Below are 16,169 nucleotides of genomic sequence, written 5' to 3' on the forward strand. Positions count from 1 at the left end.
TACACAAAGAGAGAGACTGATACAGATATTTAAATATTTAAACATTACTCACTAAGCCATGTATTCACTATGATACACTTAATCAGTCAGTTACACAATCAATTTTTCAAATAAAAATCATCCATTTAGACACTTATATACCCATTTATTCTTCCATCGACCTTGAGATATACATATATAAAACATATTTAATTTTCAGAAAAACACACATTCACTGGATGATGTCATCAGTGATGTCATCAGTGATGTCATTTGAGATGTCATCAGTGATGTCATGAGTGATGTCACTGACCATGTCATGAGTGATGTAATATGTGACGTCATCAGCAGTGCATTGCGGGCGCGCGAGTTATAGTTAGCTGAACTAACTATAACGGGGGAATTTCATTGGTTTTTTACGAGTAAAATGTCCAGCTAACTATAACATGTGTTAAACCTATGGTTTTTTCACTGAATTTCTAAGGTTTTTTAAATGCTAATTCCTAACTATAACGTGTGTGAAACCCATGGTTTTTTCAGTGAATATATATATATATATATATATAGCCAGTAGGCTCTTATAGTTAGGACCTAGTTTCCATAGACAGAGTGTTGTTTTTGTTTCACTAATAAATTTGGCACAGTTTGACAAATCTTCACATACCTTTCAAAACTAGTTTGCCACTCACTTTAGCTGCTGTCTGGAAAGTGTTTTCTGATTTGTCAAGTGGGGGCTGAGAAAAAGAGGGGGTTTCAACACGTGTTTTCCCATACAGTTTCCCATAGAGAGTTTAGACATGACTACAGCCAGACCACTGAATAGAATTACACCAAAGTTGGCAGAAAGCTAGATCTTGGTCCAAAAAGAGTGCTTCTGGTAAGTTGGTGTAAATCTGTTCAGTAGTTTTGGAGTTATTAAAGACAAAATATTTATGTATATCTAGAGATGCTGATCCATCGCAGAGGATCGACAGATCCACGTGCCAACAGCAATGCTGTGATTGACTGACCACAACCTAAGAGGAAAGCTGTGGCTGCCATTTTCTGTATAGGCGCTCCTCTGTCCTAGGGGAGGATTAAGATGACATATGATATTAGGGGTCAGGATAGCGGTATCCTCGTCTCATGGGACTGATGTAAGGGACTGTGAGGGACACCTCATGGGCAAGAAATTGCCCAAAAATTTTGTTTTTGGGTGGGCAAGGATCTGTGGATCCACCGTAGTGCAGCCCCCTGTGTGACTGCTCAGCAGAACAGTAGATTTAGTGCTCAATTAACAAAGTAACACCCACTCACAGACCCACTCAGATACTCTCCCATACTCCCACACAACCAATCACACACCTACTCACACATTTATGCACCCACTCACACATGCACTCACAGACCCAGAAAACTACTCACAAACTCACACAGGCGCTCACAGACTCACTCACATAGCCATACACAGCTACTCACACACCTACTCACAGATCCAGAAAACCACTCACACACCCACTCACTCACCCAGCCCCACAGTCACACACCCACTTACATACTCATACACCCACTCACAAGCCCATTCACCTGCTCACACACCTATTGACACACTCACATACCCATTCACACTCCCACACGCACACTCACAGACCCAGAGAACCACTCACACACCCATTCATAGACTCACACAGCCACTTACACTCCCACTCACACAATCATACAGCCACTCACAGACCCAGTCACACACCAATATAATCACTCACACATCCACTCACAGACCCAGAGAACCATTCAAAGACTCAAACAGGTGCTCACATAGCCACATACAGCCACTCACACACCCAGAAAACCACTCACACACCCACTTACACTCTCACACCCCCACTCACACACTCATGTACACACTTATACAGCCAGTCACACACCTACTCATAGACCTAAACAGCCACTTACACAGCCCCTCATACAGCCACTCACACCCACCAAACCACTCCATTCACTGACTCACACATCCATACACCCACACATGCACCCATACAGTCACTCACCCATTCACAGACCCAAAATACCACTCACCCACCCACTCATAGACCCACTCAAACTTCCATACACACTTTCACACACCCATACAGTCACTCACACACCCAATCATAGACCCACAAAGCCACTACCACACCCATGCACAGACCCACTCAGCCACTCACAAACCCACTCATACACCCACTCATACCCACTTACACACCCATATACCCAGTCACACACACACACACTCACACGCTCACTCACTCACTCACTCACACAACTGCTCACAAAACCACTCACACTCACTCACAGACCCACACAGCCCCTCACACACTTACTCACTCACACCCCCACTAACACTCATACAGCCAATCACACACCTATGTGTGCACACACCCACAATCACTCACACACCCACTCATACATCCATACACCCACTCACAGACACAAAAACACTCACACACCCACTCACAGACCCACACAACCACTCACACAGCCACTAAATTAAATATGACTTTATATTACAACAAGGTAACAGGGACATTATAATTACGCAACAGATTTTAAAAATCCTTAGAAACTCACTTTATAAACAAAGGTTACATGAACGTTATAGTTAGTCTCAGATTTTAGACATAGGACCATAGAAATTCAGCAGTTATAGTAACCTGAGTTAACTATAATTTACGCCCCCGCAATACACTGCTTATGACCTCACATATTACATCACTCATGACATGGTTAGTGGCATCACTTATGTCATCACTGATGACATCTCAAATTAGTCTCAGTTATAATTAGGTCAACTGGTCCATTGGAAAAGCATTTTTTGTGTTGCTAATAAGTTTCACTCCATTTGAAAAATCTCCATGAAACCTTTCATCAAAGTGCTACCTTTTTACTAGTTTCTGCATGGAAAGTTGCGGAATGATCCATCAAGCGGGACCGATAAAAAAGGGGGGTCCCCAAAACACAGAATCCCCATGCATTTTTCATAGACTTCTTTAAGACGGGCTACAACTAAAACTGCCCAACTGAACCACACCAAAATTAGCAAGAAGTGAGAGTCTGGCCTGCAGGCTGTGCTTTTTGTGATTTGATGTATATCCGTTGAGTAGTTTTTATGAAATTAAGGTTGAAAAATAATTGTATAGCTGGATGGTTGGGTCCGTTAGAGTCTCAAGAGACATTTGAGGGAGCATTTTGATTGGCCCAGGGAACTTTATTTCCTTTCGCCCACCTCACTCCCATCCGAGTGAGACTCCCGCAGGAGCGAGCGCTCTGACTGGCAGATAGCCATTACAGGACTCAGTGACTAAGTCTCATGTTGTGCAGTTAAAATAAGAATAATATAAGGGAGGAAGGGTCAGATAACCTGACCCACTAGGCCCCATGAGGGGGGACCCAAAGGAATACCCTGGGGCCAAAAAGAAAACAAATTGCCCAAAACTACTATGATCCAGCAGGACTGCTGCGGACTCAGAAAACAAACCCTAAATGGTGGCCAAGCAGCATTCACTATGTTTATGACCCAGGGACCCCACGCCTCTGACTGAATTTATAAAGGGGAGGGGGCTGCGTGGTCTCCTCCCCGACCCACCAGAGACCCCAGGGAGACCACCCTGGTGTTGAAATTACTTTATATGGGGAAGAGCAGTGCGTGCCTCCTCCCTGAGCCAATTAAGGGCCTCGGGAGCCCACCACCAGGGCCAATTACTTTCAGGAAGGGGGGCCACACGGCCCACCCAGGGCACCCATCATACCCTAGTTGGGGGCCTGGGGGAGCCCCATGGCCCCAGCCGGATACCCTCATGCAGCAGGAGCTGGCATTGCTCCCACTCACAGGGAGCAGATACTACTTCTGCTCCCTGCGTGCTGGAGCAATATTTTGATCTGTTTTCCTGCCCGCATAAGTGTAGGCAGGGAATCCAATCAAATGTCTGTTCCCAGAGGGCGGGAGCCTTTTCAAATTCCATGCCTTTTAGGACCGGACTTGGTGTTTGTGCCCACTTGGCCGAGAATAAAAAAATGCTTGCACCAAGCAAAAGTAAACACAGGTTTTCCTAGCTGTGCCGCTGCAGTCAGGGAAACCTCAATGTCCAGGGGTGGGTTCCCCCATACACAGCTACTGAGACGCCCTTGAGGGATTGGGTCCCCGGGCCCTTTAATGGTTTGTGGAGGGGGTGGCACAGCCCCCTTCCCATTTTGTTACATTGCAGCTCCAGGGATAGGCTTCCTGGGACCTGTTGTGGCACGGGGAGGGCGGCCCCAGTGGTGGACTCCCCAGGGCAGTTGAGGCTTGGGGAGGGGAGTTATGCAGCCCCCTCTCCATATAAAGTATCTTCAGCCACCGGGTGTGGGCTTCCTGGTGCCTCTCAAACCTCAGGGAAGAAGCCACATGGCCTACCTCTCCATATAATCCAATTTTGGCCCAGGGTGCGGGATCCTTGGGGTCTCTGAAGGCTCAATGAGGGGGGCGTACATCCTACATGTATACAAATTTCAGCCCTGGTGATGGGCTCCCCGGGGCCTCTACAGCCTCGGGAAGGGGGGCCATGCAGCCCTCTTCCTTTCATTAATTCAGCCCCAGGGGAGGGCTCCCCATAACATTAACATAATAAAGGTGGCCCGGCCACCATTTGTTTTCCGATCCCATCGAGAATCACACAAGATTGCAGATTTTTTTGCCAATTATTTCTCTTTTTTTGCCCGGGAGGATACCTCTGGATCCCCCCATGGGACTTAGCGGGGTGGTTATCTCTACCATGCATCTTTCAACTATTTATTTTTTAAAATTTTAGGACAGGGTACTGAGTCCCCGAGTCATGTAATGGTTGCCAGCAACACTTTTCTCATGTTGCTGACAGCCAATAAGAGTGCTTACTCTGCCGAAGTGAGATGGAACAAGGGAAAAAGTCTCCCTGGCCAATCAGATGCTCTATTTTTAAACTGCTGCTTCCTCAAGAGGGATACCCTGCCCCAATAGGCCACATGGTGGCACCCATAGAGACACCCCTGGGTCCAATTATTTTTCAAAAAGGCAATTTTTGCTGCAATCACGCAGGACTCCAATGGGATTGCAGCAAACAAAAAACCAAATGCCAGCCCGATGCGGGATTATTTGATTAAGGGGAGGGGTGTGCACAGCCCTCCCCCTGAGCCGCTTTTCAGCCCTGGGGACCCCATCTCCCGGGGTCCAAAATAAATAATTTGGGGAGTGTGCTGTGCTGCCCTTCTCCTGAGCTGTATTCGGCCCCGGGTGCCCCATCCCTGGGGCCCAATTTAAAAATATGGTGAGGGTGTATGCAGCTCCCCACCCCGAGCTGTATTAGGAAATGGGAACCCCTTTCCCTGGAGCCTGACTAAATAAGTATGGGGAAGGAAGTGTAAGGCACCCTTCCTGAGCCATATTCAGCAGTGGGGACTACATCCCCTGGGTCCCAAAGTACTTTTTAAGGAGAGGAGTTTGTGTGGCCCCGCACCATAGCCCTCAAAATGACCTAGAGACCACATTCCCCAGGTCCATCACTTATTAAAAAGGAAGGGGGACCCTGCGGCCCCCCTTCCTGAGCCATCTCCTGGGGACGGCTTATTAATTGTGTTCAGAGGAGCCCACTGTGGCACACAGCACTTTCTCTCTCCGTACCGGCTCTGGGGCTCCCCCAGCAGCTTCCAACATGTTGTTCGTGGGTGCCCTGGGTGACCCTCTCCCCTTTAAAATAGACGGTGTTCCTGTCATTTTCCAGGCTAATGGAAAGCTCAGCTTACCAAAGTGACCCAAGTACATTTCCCTACAATTTTGATGGTTTATTCTTGATGTAGAGAAATATGAGGACGTCTCCACCAAACAAAGAAGCACTTACTTCATATAATTAAGAGGAAGTACCCTTGTTTGGTGGAGTTTCAACTCTTTGTCTGTAGTCTTGTCATCTTCTCTATACGAGGATTCATTTTGTCACTACTTTCTGCATGAAGATGCTTGAGGAACAATCACTTTGCCAAAGTTGCACGTGCACAAGGTCACTGGAGACATTACCTTGTGGTTCTTTACGCAGGTGTAGAGTAGAATATGCACTAGACATTTTAGGTAGCACTTACTGGTTAACCAGTAGAAATAACTCCAGTTGGGTAGACATTTTGGGCAAACTTGTGGACTCTTCTTTGATAAATACACAGGTGAGGTTCCATTCTGGCCCAGATGCCCAGATAAACCTCAAAGGGAAGTTCATACAAATATACACATAGTAGGTGCCCTAGACAAAAGCTCCACTTCTGTAAAGGACAAATCATCCTCACTTCTTGTGCTTGACCAAGGCAAAGCAAATGTGTTTTCTCTACAGTTCCACATTGAAAATGTATCTGAAATTCTTGGTGGAAGTGAATGCATGGTTGATTTATTGGAGTGAAATCTCTTCTGCAGTGATTGTCCAAGATGGTTGTATTCTTTCGTTCCATCTACTGGTCTGACAGCAGAGATCATGGTTCTCCCTTATTATTGCTGCTGGGCAATCAACTGCGCATAATCACCTACAAGCTCCGCCCGTTTAGCCTGCCCCGTCCACATTAGGAGTATGCAACGGTGTTCCCGCAATTTTCCAGGCTGAAGGACAGCTCAGCTTACCAAAGTGACCCAAGGCCGTTTTCCATCAATTTTGATGGTCGATCTTGATGCAGAGGAATATGAGGACATTTCCACCAAACAAAGAAGCCCTTACTTCATATAATGAGGATGAAGTTCCCTTGCTTAGTTGAGATTGAACTATTTCTCTTGTCAGTAGTCTTGTCTTCTCTAAGTCTTGACTTCTGCATGGATATGCTTGAGGAACAATCACATTGCCAACATTTCACATACACAGCGTCACTACATAGGTAAGTACCTGCTGCACACAGCCTTCAATGTTATGTAAAAAGTGCCATGCTGCGTTGATTCTGTCTAATTAATCAATGCTGCTTACATTACTTAGTATTAACTATGTAAAACAATTTCCCTGTAGGAAACATTTTCTAGAGAACCAAAAAACTTGTGTGGAACATACTGCACACAAGCTGTCAACTGTTATTTGCACATAGAGTTACTCTTCAGTACAAAGATATATAACATGTTCAATACCTTAACACACCTATAATGCATTAGGAGTACATGTGTTTACTGACAACCATTAGCGGAACAAAGGCTAAACACCATTTGGTAGGGAAGGAATATGGTAGTTATCCACCACTATGTAAACTATAAAACAAACTAAATAAACAAATAAACTCCTTGGATGATGTCATCAGTGATGTCATCAATGATGTCATTTGAGGTGTCATAAATGTCAGTGTATATATATATATATATTTATATATATATTACCTACTGGCGGTCGCCAGTAGGTAGTTATAGTTAGGACCCCTTTTCCATAGGAAAACCTCAACATTCTATTTTGAATAACTTTGGCGCCGGTCGATGAATCCTCGCGAATTTCTCGAAATAGGTGGGGCGCTCCGCTCCGCTCCTACCCTGAAAGTCTCGGGGGGATTCGTCAAGCGGGGGCTGAGATAAAAGGGGGGTCCCAAAACGCGTTTTTCCCATGCATTTTTCCATAGGACCTTTAGAACGAGCTACAGCCCGAACGGCTGAACAGAATTACTAGAAATTTGGCAGAGAGGTAGTCCCTAGGTCAAGGAAGTGCCTTTTGTAGGTTTGGTGTAAATCTGTTCAGTAGATTCTGAGAAAATAGCCTTTAAATCAATATATATATCTGAGCCCGCTTACGGTACGCTTACCGTACGCTTACCGTAAGTGTACGGTGGCGTGCGCGAGCGCGATTCTGATTGGCTCTTAGATCTTAGTAAACATTCGAATCGGCCGAAACCAGGAAGCGGCGTCCGCCATTTTGTCTCTCGCACTGAGTGTTGTTTATCAAACATGATGGCCAAAAACATGTTACGGGGCTGTTTTGACAACTCCCTCCCACATAGTCATGTTGAGGGAGTCCCCAAACATCCCCCAAGAGCAAAAACGGTTTTATTTTTTTTTCGGCAATTTTGCCGAGTACGCTTACCGTACGCTTACCGTAAGTGTACGGTAAAAAAAACAAAAAAAAAAAACACTATCCACACTTACCCCACCCCCTGTGCTTTTGGTGGCCGTAGGCCACCAAATGTACAGGGCTTATTAATAGGTAAAAAAAACTAAATTTTGGCAACATGAAAATAAAAAAACGAAATAAAAAAAACACTATCCACATTGACCCCACCCCCTGTGCTTTTGGTGGCCGAAGGCCACCAAATGTACAGGGCTTATTAAAGTTGATAAAAACCGTGCACGGAACGAACTGCGTTAAGTGGGCGCGCACGCCTCGAATGGCGAAAAGTAACTTAGCATTTAAAAAACCGTACAAATTCACTGAAAAAACCATAGGTTTCACACACGTTATAGTTAGGAATTAGCATTTAAAAAACCTTGCAAATTCACTGAAAAAACCATAGGTTTCACACATGTTATAGTTAGCGGAAATTTTACTGATAAAAAACCAGTGAAATTGCCCCGTTATAGTTAGTGCTGGCAACTATAACTCACGCGACCGCAATCTTCTGCTGATGACATATGTGTCTTTATGAAAAAAAAATATTTGTAATATATGTATAGCTAAAAATGTATGGAAGAAGACATGGGCAAATAAGTGTCTAAATACAGTATTAGCATCAGCAGAGGATTGCGGTCGCGTGAGTTATAGTACCAGCACTAACTATAACGGGGCAATTTCACTGGTTTTTTATCAGTAAAATTTCCGCTAACTATAACATGTGTGAAACCTATGGTTTTTTCAGTGAATATATATATAGATATTGTTAGAACTTGAGGTCTCTAGTTGGCAGAGGTAGGTACCTTTGACCAAATAGGGACCCTTGCTTCTAGTCAGTGTAAGGGGATACACACTTTAGATAACCCCTGCTCACCCCCTTGGTCGCTTGGCACGAGCAGAAAGGCTTATCCCAAAGGCAATGTGTAAAGTATTTGTACCAACACTCACATTAACACAGTGAAAACATCACAAATGGACACCACACCAGTTTAGAATAATAAATTATTTTTTTCTAAACTATACAAGATCAAAATGGCAAAAATCCAACATACAGATACTCAGCAGAATGTCTTTAAAAAGGTTGTTGCAAAAATAAACTTGTAGATGGTAAATGCGACACTTTGCTCTCAAAGTACCTTGGATGCGTAACACAGAACAAACAAAAGGGTTGCAGAGAAGGCGATGCATCGATTCTTCATGCGCTCCGGTCTCGATGCGACAAGATGGCACCTCGATGCGTTGCGACGATCCGTTGCAATGCGACAAAATGGCATCTTTGATGCGATGAGATTACGTGGAGATGATGTGTGCACGCCCGATGGCCGTGCGGTGAAATCGGTGGTTTCCTGAGCCGCGACAGGCCCTGTGACATGCTTCTCCGGTAAAGCGACGGCGATCAGCAGGCGGCGGCGACACGCTCCCTCAGTGATGCGATGGCCCTGCGACATGCTTCTTTGGTGATGCGGTGGCGAACAGCGGCGGCACGCTACCTCGGCGATGTGACAGTGGCTGCTATGGCGGTGACAGGCTTCTCCCTCGTTGCGTCGCGCTACCAGCTCCCAACAGCAAAAAGGCCTCACACACAGTTACAGGCCCTCCTGGCAGGTTAAAGCTCCCAGCAAGGAAGGTCAGGGGAGCTGGGGGTGAAGTCCTTTTGTGCCTGGGACTTCAAAAACAGGAGGCCAGCTCTTCTCAGGCCCTTGGAGACTTTTCTTCAGATGGGCACAGCACACAGCAAAGTCCTTCTTCAAGCAGGGGACACAGCACACAGCACACAGCAAAGTCCCCTGGTCCTCTCCTCAGTAGAAACAGCAAACTTGAGGCCAACCCCAGACACACAGCAAGGGCAGTACTTCTCCTCAGTCTCTTCAGCTGATCTTCTTTGGCAGGGATTCCTCTTGATCAGTAAGCAGTGTAATTTTCAGGTGTTTTAGCTCTTACTTTTATACCCCAAAAGTCTTTGTTCTCTATGTATTAGGGGTCCTGGACCCAGTTCAAACCGGTTCTGGGTGCACTCTGCCAGTGCACAACTTCTTCCTTTGTGAATGTGGGCCAGGGTCTTTAGATGCACTGCAGGAGATGGAGCCAGCTATGTGGAAGGCAGGCACAGTCCTATTCAGGCCCAGGTGCTATTACTCCCACCACTCCAATTGCAGAAAGGTCTAGTCAGCCTAGTGCTGACTCACCCAGACTCCTGGAGCCACCCCAGCCCCTGTCACTCTCAAGCCAGACAGTCAATCCACAAACAGGCAGAGGCACACAGAAAGGTTGAACAAGAAAATAGCCACTTTCTAAAAGTGCTATTTTCAAACACAGAATTTAAAAACCATCTTTACTAAAAGATGTGTTATTAAATTCTGAGTTCAGGGATACCAGACTCCAATTTTCCATTGTACTTCTATGGGAAGATATGCAGGTAAACATGTTACATAGCATTCCCCATTCTGTCCTATGGGCAAGAAGGCCTTTCAATAGTGATAAACGAAATTGGCAGTATTTCACTATCAGGACATGTTACACACACTAGTACATGTCCTACCTTTCACACACACTGCACCCTGCCCAGACAGGTACCTTGGGCCTACCATAGGGATGTCCAAGTTGTAAGGAAAGGGAAAGGTAAGGCCTGGCAAGTGGATACACTGGCCAGGTCGACATGGCAGTTAACAAACGGCTCACAGGCACTGCAGTGGCAGGCCTGAGACCTCTTTTCAGGGCTACTTATGTGGGTGGCACAATCAGAGCTGCAAGCCCGCTAGTAGCATTTGATTTGCCAGCCCTGGCACACTTAGTGCACTTTACTAGGGACCTACTGGTAAAACAAATATGCGAATCATGGGTAACCAATCACAATAACAATTTACACAGAGAGCACTTGCACTTTGATACTAATCAGCAGTGGCAAAGTGCTCAAAGCATCTAAAACACTAAAAACGAAACCCAGCACAGTGTCAAAAATACAGGAGGTAGAGGCAAAAAGTGAGGTGTAACCACGCCAAGGATGCTAGGTCTAACATGTGTCCCCTCCAGCTGAAAAGTGGGGAGAACTACCCACCCTCTCGGGAGTTCTCATCACTAAGGCGGCAGAACCTGGAAAGACCATCAGCACTGGTGTGTTCTGTACCAGGGCGGTGTTCCACCGTAAAGTCCATTCCCTGTAGGGAGATGGACCACCTCAACAGTTTTGGGTTCTCAGCCCTCATCTGCATTAACCATCTGAGGGTCCTGTCATCTGTGTGAACCCGAAAGTGAGTCCCAAACAAGTAGGGCCTTAGCTTCTTCAGCGCCCAGACCACTGCAAAAGATTCCCTTTCAATTGCACTCCACCTCTGTTCCCTGGGAAGCAGCCTCTTACTAATGAAAGCTACAGGTTGGTCCAAGCCCTCGTCGTTCAATTGTGAGGGTACTGCTCCCACACCTTGCTCTGAAGCATCTGTCTGCACCACAAACTTTTTGGAGAAATCAGGCGCCTTGAGCAAGGGTGCAGTGCACATGGAAGTTTTCAGTGCATCAAATGTGGTCTGGCAGGCATCGGTCCAGATCACCTTCCTGGGCTGCTTCCTTGAAGTCAGCTCTGTCAAGGGGGCAACAATGGTGCCATACCCCCTGACAAACTGTCAATAATACCCGGTGAGACCTAGGAAGGCTCTCATCTCTGTCTGGGTCTTGGGGGGCTCCCAAGCCAGAATGGTATCAATCTTTGCGGGTAGGGGCGCCACCTGGCCGCTCCCTACTTGGTGTCCCAAGTACACCACAGATCCCTGCCCTATCTGTCACTTACTCGCCTTGATAGTGAGGCCTGCCCTTTGTAGAGCCTTCAACACTTCGCAGAGGTGTTGCAAATGTTCCTCCAAACTGGAGCTGAACACAGCAATGTCATCCAGATAAGCGGCGCTGAATTCCTCCAGCCCGGACAGAACCTGGTTGACCAGTCTCTGGAATGTAGCAGAGGCGTTTTTCAACCCAAAGGGCATAACTATGAACTGGAAGTGCCCGTCAGGTGTTGAAAACGCTGACGTCTCTTTGGCCTTGTCAGTTAAGGCAATCTGCCAGTATCCAGATGTTAAATCAAATGTACTGAGGTACTGGGCAGCGCCTAACCGATCCACGAGCTCATCAGCTCTGGGGATGGGGTGTGCGTCAGTCTTGGTGACCACATTGAGCCCACGGTAGTCCACAGAAGACCGGAGTTCTGGTGTGGCACTGGGTGCAGCAGTTTTTGGTACTAAGACCACGGGGCTAGCCCAGGGGCTTCTGGAGGGCTCAATTACCCCTAGCGCCAACATCTTGGAAACCTCTTCCTTGATGCTGGCCCTGATCTTGTCAGCTACTCTGTAAAATTTCTGTTTCACAGGCAGACTGTCCCCAGTGTCCACATCATGGACGTACCAATCGGTGACTCCTGGCATCAGGGAAAACAAGGAGGCGAACTGACCCAACACATGGCGACAGGCCCTCTGCTGTTCTGGGGTCAGGGTACGCAAGAGGTTCACCCCATCCACTGACCCATCCCGCTCCTTTGCTAACAGGAGGTCACTCTCCTCTCCATCCCATCATCTGTAGCAATGAGCATTGTCACATCAGACCTTTCAAAGTGTGGCTTGAGGCGGTTCACATGTAGGACCCTCAAAGGGTTCCTGGGAGACTGCAAGTCAACCAGATAGGTTACTTCGCTCTTGCGCTCCACTCTCTCATATGGACCAGTCCACTTGTCTTGGAGCGCACAGGACTCCACTAGTGCCATCACCCACACCTTCTGCCCAGGTTGAAATTCAATCCAAGTGGCATTCTGGTCGTTCCATCTTTTCATTTCTTCCTGGCTAGCTACCAGGTTCGCTGAGCGAGTTTCATGAAGCGTTGAGTCTGGTTCCTGAAGGCCAGGACATAGCTGAACACATCCTGGGGGTCGTACCAGGGGACTTTTCCCAACCCTCCTTCACCAGATTCAGAGGTCCTCTCACAGGGTGACCGTACAGGAGTTCAAAGGGACTGAACCCTAAGGACTTCTGGGGTGCCTCCCTGTAGGAAAACAACAGGCGTGGCAAAAAGACGTCCCACTTCCATCTCATGGGCTCCGCAAGGCCCATGATGAGGCTTTCAGGGTTCGGTTGAAACTCTCAACCAACCCATTCCCTTGAGGATTGTAAGGAGTGGTAAGCTTGTAAGTTACTTCAGCAAAAGTGATGGGATGCACACCATGATAATTCATTTGTCCATTTTAATCCAAGAAACTCATCCAAGAGTGCGTGCTCACTAGAATTGTGCCTTTCCTCAGTGGCACAAGGGTAATACAACATGCTGTGAGGAGCGACATTTCACCCCCAACCCAGTTGCACAGCAAAAAGCGAATTGGCAAAGCAGCTCCATTTTTTATCATTATCTTTTCTCCGTTTACTCAATGTTTTGTTCACATTTGTTTGAAAATCTGCTTAAACATCTTATTTCCACATGCAGGGTATAATACTCTTTCAACAGCTTCTAATGTTCAGAATGTGCCCATCCAGGATTCTATAAAGTACACGATAGAAACATACGATTCATCCAACGCAGTGTTCTTTATTGTAACCCAATGCATTTCGGGCTTAACAAATCCTTCTTCAGGGGTCACTGCAAACAACAATTAAAAAATCACCATTACTGCACTGTACTTAGTTTGTTACGTATTTTCCAAAATGTCATGCTGTCCTCTTTGTGTGCGTTTAAACACTCACCAACCCAATTAACATGAACATATTTTTTCCTTGATAATCTCTACTATCACCCATGCTTCTCTTATCCATCCCTTCTTGTCACTCACACTTTACACTTACAACTCACACCTCGCATATCAAACCCCTCTTTTGAATAAACTTGCTACATATTCCTCGCCCACCCTTAATCTACTCTCATTCGTGCAAACCTGATCATACTCGTTCTTTCACCACCAGTCATCTCTAACCACCCAGCTCGACTCTCACCCAGCATCTTCAACACCCGCTCTTCAATCTCCCTGCTCGCACACTCAAGCCTCTCCAAATTACTCCTAGATTCCCCTCCCCTCTTCTATTAACTTCCCATCTCGGCATTCACACAATCTAACTTCATTCTCCCCCCACAGCTCGCATATACACACCTCATGTCAGCAACTATATCACCTCCCTCCCGTTACCTCAGTCACTCATATTCACATACCTGCAACAACTATTTCACACCGACGATCCTGCGTCCGTTTTCGTGGAAATGTTTCCTCCCCTACCAACCACCTGTATTTCAATCAGTAACTTACACGAAAGTCCCTCCCTCTTTTATACGTACTGATTAGTCAGTAGATCCTCACTACTGCCTGTCAACCAAAATACAACTCCCAGCCTCCATTGGATTCCTATACCTGAAATAACAAATACGCATAAACTAAAATTACATTACATAAACTTTCACCAATAAGAACAGTTCAACATGTATAAACAAGCGGTGTTATCAGCGCTCAAATTGTAATTGCCTTGAAGATGTTACAAAGTTTTGGTGACTAAAAATAGCTGAATAGATGAGATATTGCACCGCGCATGTGTTAAGCCGTAATTTATCAACGATATCCTTTTTTTTCTTTTTTAGTTGGGTGCAAACTGTCGGTAGGACAACAATTCATGAATTCAGAGAAGCATGGGTGAAAGTAGAGATTATCAAGGAACAAAGATTTTCATGTTAATTGGGTTGGTGAGGGTTCAAACGCACACAAAGAGAACAGCATGAAATTTTAGAAAATACATAACAAACTAAGTACAGTGCAGTAATGGTGATTTTTTAATTGTTGTTTGCAGTTACCACCGAAGAAGGGCTTGTTAAGCCCAAAATGCATTGGGTTACAATAAAGAACACTGCGTTGGATGAATTGCAATACCAACAATACAAGGTGCCGGACTTCAGAGCAGAACGGTGTGCCGTCTGGGGTTGAGCACAATTCTTCTATTATTTCTGTGGAAAGTATTGCCCCTAATGGTGTTGACTCAATGTTGGGTATCGATGATAACTTGTTGTCTAGCCCTGTGATACCCGCTGCGGATTAAGAACAACAGAAGGTTCAGAGACCCCAGCACCACAAGTGGGTTGGCAATACCCAACAAGGACAAGGGAAAAGCAAACCACGCGACAAGCGGTTGTTAGAAAAAAGAACTTTAAACCTAAAATAATGAAGGATGTGAAGAAGGCTCATAACAGGCTTAACCAAGTGTCAGGCAATGGGAGGTTGACGCAGTCCAAAGATGTATCAGTCGATAGTCCCATGTGGGTGGTGGGTTCAAGCCAAAGGCGGGATTAAAACCATGATATCTAGGTTATCGGATGTTGGCTTAACGGATGACGTCTACGGTGCTATCAGGACGGCAGTGGCCGGGGCAGATGACATGGAATCCGGCTCGGAGTCAGCGTTAAGAATATCGCCTGATAAAACATGTACCCCGGGTCATTATGGGGTGTCCCCATCATCAGGGCCCTTTCAAACATCTCATATGACACATATGGTGGAAGATCTGCAAGGCAAAAGGGTCCAGGAAGGCCAAACCCCAATGCTATCATTGATCCTTCAAACTCTGAAAGACCAAAGAGAAGAAACACAAGAGTTTTTGCTCAACTTAGGGCAGATAACCATAATATTCAACAGACTCTGAGAGAAGTGACATCAAAAGTCGGGACTCTGACAAATGAGATAACGGAATTACAGCAAAGAGTAGTCTGTACAGAGGAAGCTACTTCTAAATTAACTAGCGCAGTTCAGCAGCATGATGACCAGCTAATAGCAATGCATCTCAAGCTTGAAGATTTAGAGAACCGACAGAGGAGGCACAATTTAAAAATGCTTGGAATCCAGGAAAGGGCAAGAAGGCTCAGACCCCAGAGCCTTTATAGTACAGATATTACAGATGGCTTTCCCGGATCTTGGGGATTGGGATTGGGATTGCCATGTACAAAGGGCTCATTGACTACCGTTGGTGCAGCGCATGCAAGATACTCGTTACCCTAGGCCATTTCTGATTTATTTTTGAATCTTTTTGCTGCGACAAGCTGTTTCTCTGCAGGCTAGTCCTAGATCGCCGGTTACTGTTGAATCTCTCTCCATTTAAGTCTGTTCGGACTTTTGCAAAGCAA

Source organism: Triturus cristatus, chromosome 8 (assembly GCF_964204655.1).
Source record: "Triturus cristatus chromosome 8, aTriCri1.1, whole genome shotgun sequence".
NCBI classification, from domain to species: Eukaryota; Metazoa; Chordata; class Amphibia; order Caudata; family Salamandridae; genus Triturus; species Triturus cristatus.